The sequence below is a fragment of the Myotis brandtii genome, unplaced genomic scaffold (genome assembly GCF_000412655.1).
Source record: "Myotis brandtii unplaced genomic scaffold, ASM41265v1 scaffold440, whole genome shotgun sequence".
Taxonomy (NCBI): Eukaryota; Metazoa; Chordata; class Mammalia; order Chiroptera; family Vespertilionidae; genus Myotis; species Myotis brandtii.
The window spans coordinates 3,537,579-3,542,948 of NW_005366834.1; the positions used below are offsets into that span (position 1 = coordinate 3,537,579).

General features: G+C 38.1%; 1 protein-coding gene across 1 annotated transcript in view; it reads left to right on the top strand.

Annotated features, from left to right (window-relative positions):
* The first annotated feature begins 629 nt into the window (after nucleotides 1–629).
* Nucleotides 630–5,370, top strand: part of CDH12 (cadherin 12, type 2 (N-cadherin 2)) — a 277,650-nt gene continuing 272,909 nt past the window's right edge. The window contains exon 1 of the mRNA XM_014546325.1: nucleotides 630–1,329. The gene's annotated coding sequence lies outside the window, so the exon portion shown is untranslated. The remainder of the gene's footprint in view (nucleotides 1,330–5,370) is intronic.

A 5,370-nucleotide genomic window follows, 5' to 3' on the forward strand; every position in this document is an offset into this window, starting at 1 on the left:
AATGAAGATTTTTCTCACCCTCAGACGTGTAGATGACTTTCTCACCTGTCTTTTTATGTTATTTGAATAATTTTTTTCCTATAGAAGTGAAAGGTGTCAAAAACTAACCATGTGGGGCTTTGGCATGTAGTTAAGTGACCTTTTTGTAAAAATGAACTCTCTTCAGGGAAGTGGTAACTTTTGATGTAAGGTGGTCAGGGGATGGATATCAGCAGGTTGCTAATGGCACATGATTACGTTAAAAATGTTTGACATTTTGATTCTCTCATATGCTTGCTTTTTTGTTTGTTTTTAGACAATTAGTATTTTAACAGATAATAGAAGAGATGTTTCCCTTAGGGGTAATGTTGTAGCCCCCCTATGTTACTCAGGTTAATAGCATAATGCAAACATTTTTGCCAGTGTGATGCTAATTTAAAATGCTATTTGCAAAACTACAGAAGCAATGCTGCATTCTCTATGTCTTGGTTGGGGTCCTTTGTCTTTAAGAAACTGCCAAACATGCTAATTTAGTAGGAATACCTCCTTTTTATAAATCAGAGACTTTGCACTCCGGAGGGCTGTGAGAAACCCTTAAATGTATTTTACTTAGGCAGAGGTTGAAGTATGTATCAGGCTTGGGGCAAAGACAAGCGCAGCGATCCCTTTTATCCCATAGCTCTAAACACGGTCCAGCTTTCGGCTTGTCTTGCACATCAGCTCCATCAGCCAGCCCATTTCAGCCCATTTATTGGTCGACCGTACCTGATATCTAACACAAATGCACCTTGCGAAACAGCGGGAGAAAGGAAGCACGTTTATTTAAGCCCTCCCGTGGCTCCACACTGTGCCGAATCTCCTTGCAACATTACAGCCCTAGTTTTGTCCATCCATTAGGCTGAAAAAGACAAGCTCCCCAAGTGGCCTCGGCGCCTTTTCCGATTCCCAGGAGACCCGAGACCCTCCGGGCGCGTGGCCTGTGCGCGGGGCGCCGTCCCTGCTAATCAGGTCAGTGATCATCGCCCCGCTCCGGCTCCCGGGACCTGGCAGGAGCCCATCACAGCAGCCAGGGAGCCCGCCAAGGCAGCTCGCGCTGGGAGGGTCTCTCCGGGCAGGAGCATCGCTCGGTCCTCATTCCCTCCCCGGAACCTCGGAGGGTTTCAGCTTTTCCATTGATTTATTGATTTGCAAGGGGTCCTCGTAGACAGTGAGGGGCTCAGCATACACAGGGACGAGCGGCACAGCAGGCAGCTACTTGGAGGGGCTGATCGCAAACTTGGCTCCCCCCACCCCGCGCACGGGCGGTTGGACTGGCTGCTCACGTCCTTCACGGGGAATATTTCAATTAAGGTAAGTGCTGCGTGAGCCGGCAGCCTGCATGGCACTGGGTTTCTGCATTGAAAGTTCTGACCGGCTCAGCCGACGTTCTGCACTGCAGCAAGTGACTGTGTGTGGGGGGAAGGCTTAGTTTACAAGCAGGGGTCCTAGCGTGAAACGGGCTTTTCGATAGTGAGCGTTCAGACCCTTTCTTTTGACATAATAGCAGCCTGCCTTCCATCAGGAGAAAATAAAAGAAGATATGAAAAAAAGAGAGAGTGAATTTCACCTTTTTCATAATGTAGAGAACGGTGCAGTGCTAAGGTAACTTGATTTTGATTGAAGTATTTTGTTGATGTCAAAGGGTAGGATCTCTGATTCTAAAAGCTTCGAAGTTAAATTAGATGGGAAGAAAATTTGCAAATGAGAGTTTGAAATCTTGGGCAGCTTTCTGAGCTCTCGCTGGGTTAAGGATCTGGGGTTAATTCCTTGAATGTTTTAAGTGTCCACGTAGGAATTAAAATCTAAATGGTATAGTTTCTGATGTATCTATTAAGAAAAATGAACTAAAAACAATTGATATATCATTGATATGATTTATAGTTCTGATACAAGAGAGATGGATTTATTTTATGAAATACATTAATAAAAAAGAAAGTTAACTTCTTTGCAAAGAATTCTTCAACAAGAGGTTAAGTTTATGTGTTTATTAGAATTTTGAAGTTGCACTTTGTTATTCAACTAGATGAAATTAGATAATTCTTGCATTTACATAGTTTAGGACAATGATCTATGTAATTTAGGAAAACTAGTCCACATTATTTTTTCAAAACCCATTTTTTCTCATAAGTTTGTTAAAAACATCTACAGAGAATAGAAGCAACTTTCTCCCAAAGTTAGATTAAATTACCTAAACTTTTTCTTTTCTACTTTCTTTTTACATAGAAATAGAGCCTGGTGGTTTTATGCCACATTATGATAAAGTTCTACATAATCAAAAATGATAAAATACTTCTATCACTATAATTATCAATGACTGGTTAGCACTAATTGATTGGTTAGCACTCTGAGCACCTGAGTGAATAATAGCAACCACTTACCTTATTATGGAGTGCTTGTACTTGAAAATGCTTTTCAAACAATGAAACAAACATCATTTAAAATATAAATATATATCATTCCAAGATGCATACTTACACATATTGAATTTCAATAACAAATCAATTATGCTAAAGCACTATGTAAATATCTAGCTGCTTTATGATGTAAAGATTTATCATGGCATCTTTAATGTGCTTGGTAGAATGAGCTCTCCTATTTCATGAAATGTTGATTCCACCTTCCTCCTGTGGGATGCTGAGGTGAGATATTTTATTAACATGTTAGAACATGGTTTATATTAATTGGCTAACTCTCTCAAATTCTCAGGGGAGCTTTTCCGGCTGATGTTGATATTATTGTTTCCCTCACAGGAATAAACTATTTTTAGAATCCCCATAGGGGCTGACATGTACTTGCTGGTTGTATGTTTTTAGCCAAAGCCTGAAGACATTTATCACCTCTGTTGCACTGAGACTTCTCTTTTCTCTGGGGGAAATGGCTTCTCTAGTGATTCAATGACCCTTGAGAGAAGAGTGTATTGACTACAGTTACTGTCCCTGGGTCTTCGGAGGAGTTTTCCTTTGTTAAGTAACTTTGATAAACAGGGAGAGGCAACATTAACCAAATAGGGCCGCATTTGTTGGTAACAAATTGGTACATTGCTCAAAACACCTCTGTATTTGGGACTATTTCTTGTGCCACATTTGAAATTGATGGTGGTATCCTATACCCAATGAACTTTTACTTACTTGATGTATTGACCATTGAAGGTATGTGTAGTGTAAAATGAAGTATTTATGTTAAAAATATAAAGATACCTGCAGTTTTTATTCAAAAGATGTACCTAAAGTTTTTTAAGGAGGTTACTGTTGTAGTTGTATTCATTTGCATTATACTGCCTAAAAAGGGAATGGAGAAAACTCTGTGTACAAGTGCGAATTAGGAGCTATTCATATTTGGTAGTTCTGCTTCCTCAATCACACTTCCCTTTTTTTCCACTTATTGCTAGGTGCCACCTAGAATCTATATCGAATCCCATTTTTCATCTCTTTGACGGTAATTTATTACTTCCATGAGATCAGAAAACATTTTATAGGATAACCCCACTTACCAAGAGTAGGCGGTTTCAAAATGTAAACCAAATAAATCTGCTAAAATGTTATAAAAGTCGTCTTAAGATTTATAACCTGTTTCTCAGTATGTGGTACTTTCAATAAAAGTCAGTGGGGACAGGCAGTGTCTAACATGACTCCTAAATGTCAGACATCTAGGCTCTAAACTTTATATGTATGATTATATTACTTTCAAGTCAAAATGATAACATTGAAGTTTTCCAGATGAGGAGATGCAGGCGGTGAGCGGAGAAGTAATTGGGCTAAGGGCATACCAAAGTTACTGGGTCCGTGATTCAAACTCACATCAGGCTGTGCCTAAAGCTCACAATCTTTGTTGTACTTCATTATCAACTTGTATATGGTGACTTTTTCCAATATTTGATATAATACTGATGAATATTTTAAGATGATTATTAAGATAGTACAGCTTAGTTATATTACCTTCAGAATAGTTTAACTCTTGGCCAACTCAAAATAAATGATTTGTGAATGTCATAGCCACTTTGGGTTCTGAAAGCGGTTAGTGCTCCAGTCCTTGCATCAAGCTAATTCTGATTAGTATTGACAGAAAAGGCGCTCTCCCATACGGATATTCAGGACTGAAATTTAGAATCTGTAATATGTACATCATGTACATCTTTCCAAAGGGAGTTGACATACTCTCAGGATAATTATCAAATAAAAACAGATATAGATACAATGAGATTATTGTATTGAAATAAGGGTAAAAAGGAATTTAAGGAGAATTCATGATCATGGCAAAAGACATTCACAATATTAAAAAAGAAAGAAATTAACATTTGGAATTGAATGTTGGAAAGTAGACTAAAACACATTTCAATGTCTATTTGCTCTCTTCACTTTATATAAACTTCCCACTTTTACAGAGATTTGCTAGAAATTATTGTGTTGATAATGTGAAAACAATATACCAGATATTACAAATAATGAATTCAGTTTATTTAGAAGAATAATCAAGAAATATTTGTCTATAATATCTAATCATCAGCCAGTTTACTTTCCATTCTCTAGGTTTTATAGTAAGCTATTGGCTTATTCCAGCTGTGTATATGAGTAATAGAAAAACAAAGTATATATAGATAATCTTCTTTAATACTATTTCAAAGGAATGAATATGACATTTAAAAACAAACACAGTATTACAGGGGAGCTCGTTATGCTGAATGTCCACAATGCATAGGTCTCTTCACCCAGAAAATATGACCATGTTTCTAGGCCTAGCTGGTCACAGTAGATTTCAACAAAAATGATGTGCCTGGATTTAAGACAGCCATCTCTAGTGTGGCCAGTGACTATCATGTGGTCTTAAAAAGAACCTACCATTAACAGCGACTCTGTATTACATAACAAATATTGAACTTGATGACCTTAAATGTGAATAAATATGGATAACTGGAAGTCAATGGGCAGGAGTCAAAACTGAGAAACAGAGATGGTGGTCTGTATGAATTATGAATAAATTAAAGTCATTAGGCTGATAGGAAGGAAATAAAAAAGGCTAATCCCCTTAGCCTTTAATTAGAAGAGCCACATTTTTTTTTTTTATTCACCATGATAGATAAGCACTAGAAGGGAATTTTCCCTTGAGGAGGCAATGATGCTGGGTTACCTTGAGTGATATCCCAAACATGCCATGCAGTGGTGAGACTTTTTCTGGTTTTCCACATTTTTCTCTATTGTGTCAGTCCCATTAATCAATTGAATTCGCATCTGTATTTCTTACAAACGAAAAGATTATAACTGGCTCAACATTATATATATACTAGAGGCCTGGTGCACAAAAATTTGTGCACTCGGGGGGTCCCTCAGCCTGGCCTGTGCCCTCTCGCAGTCTGGG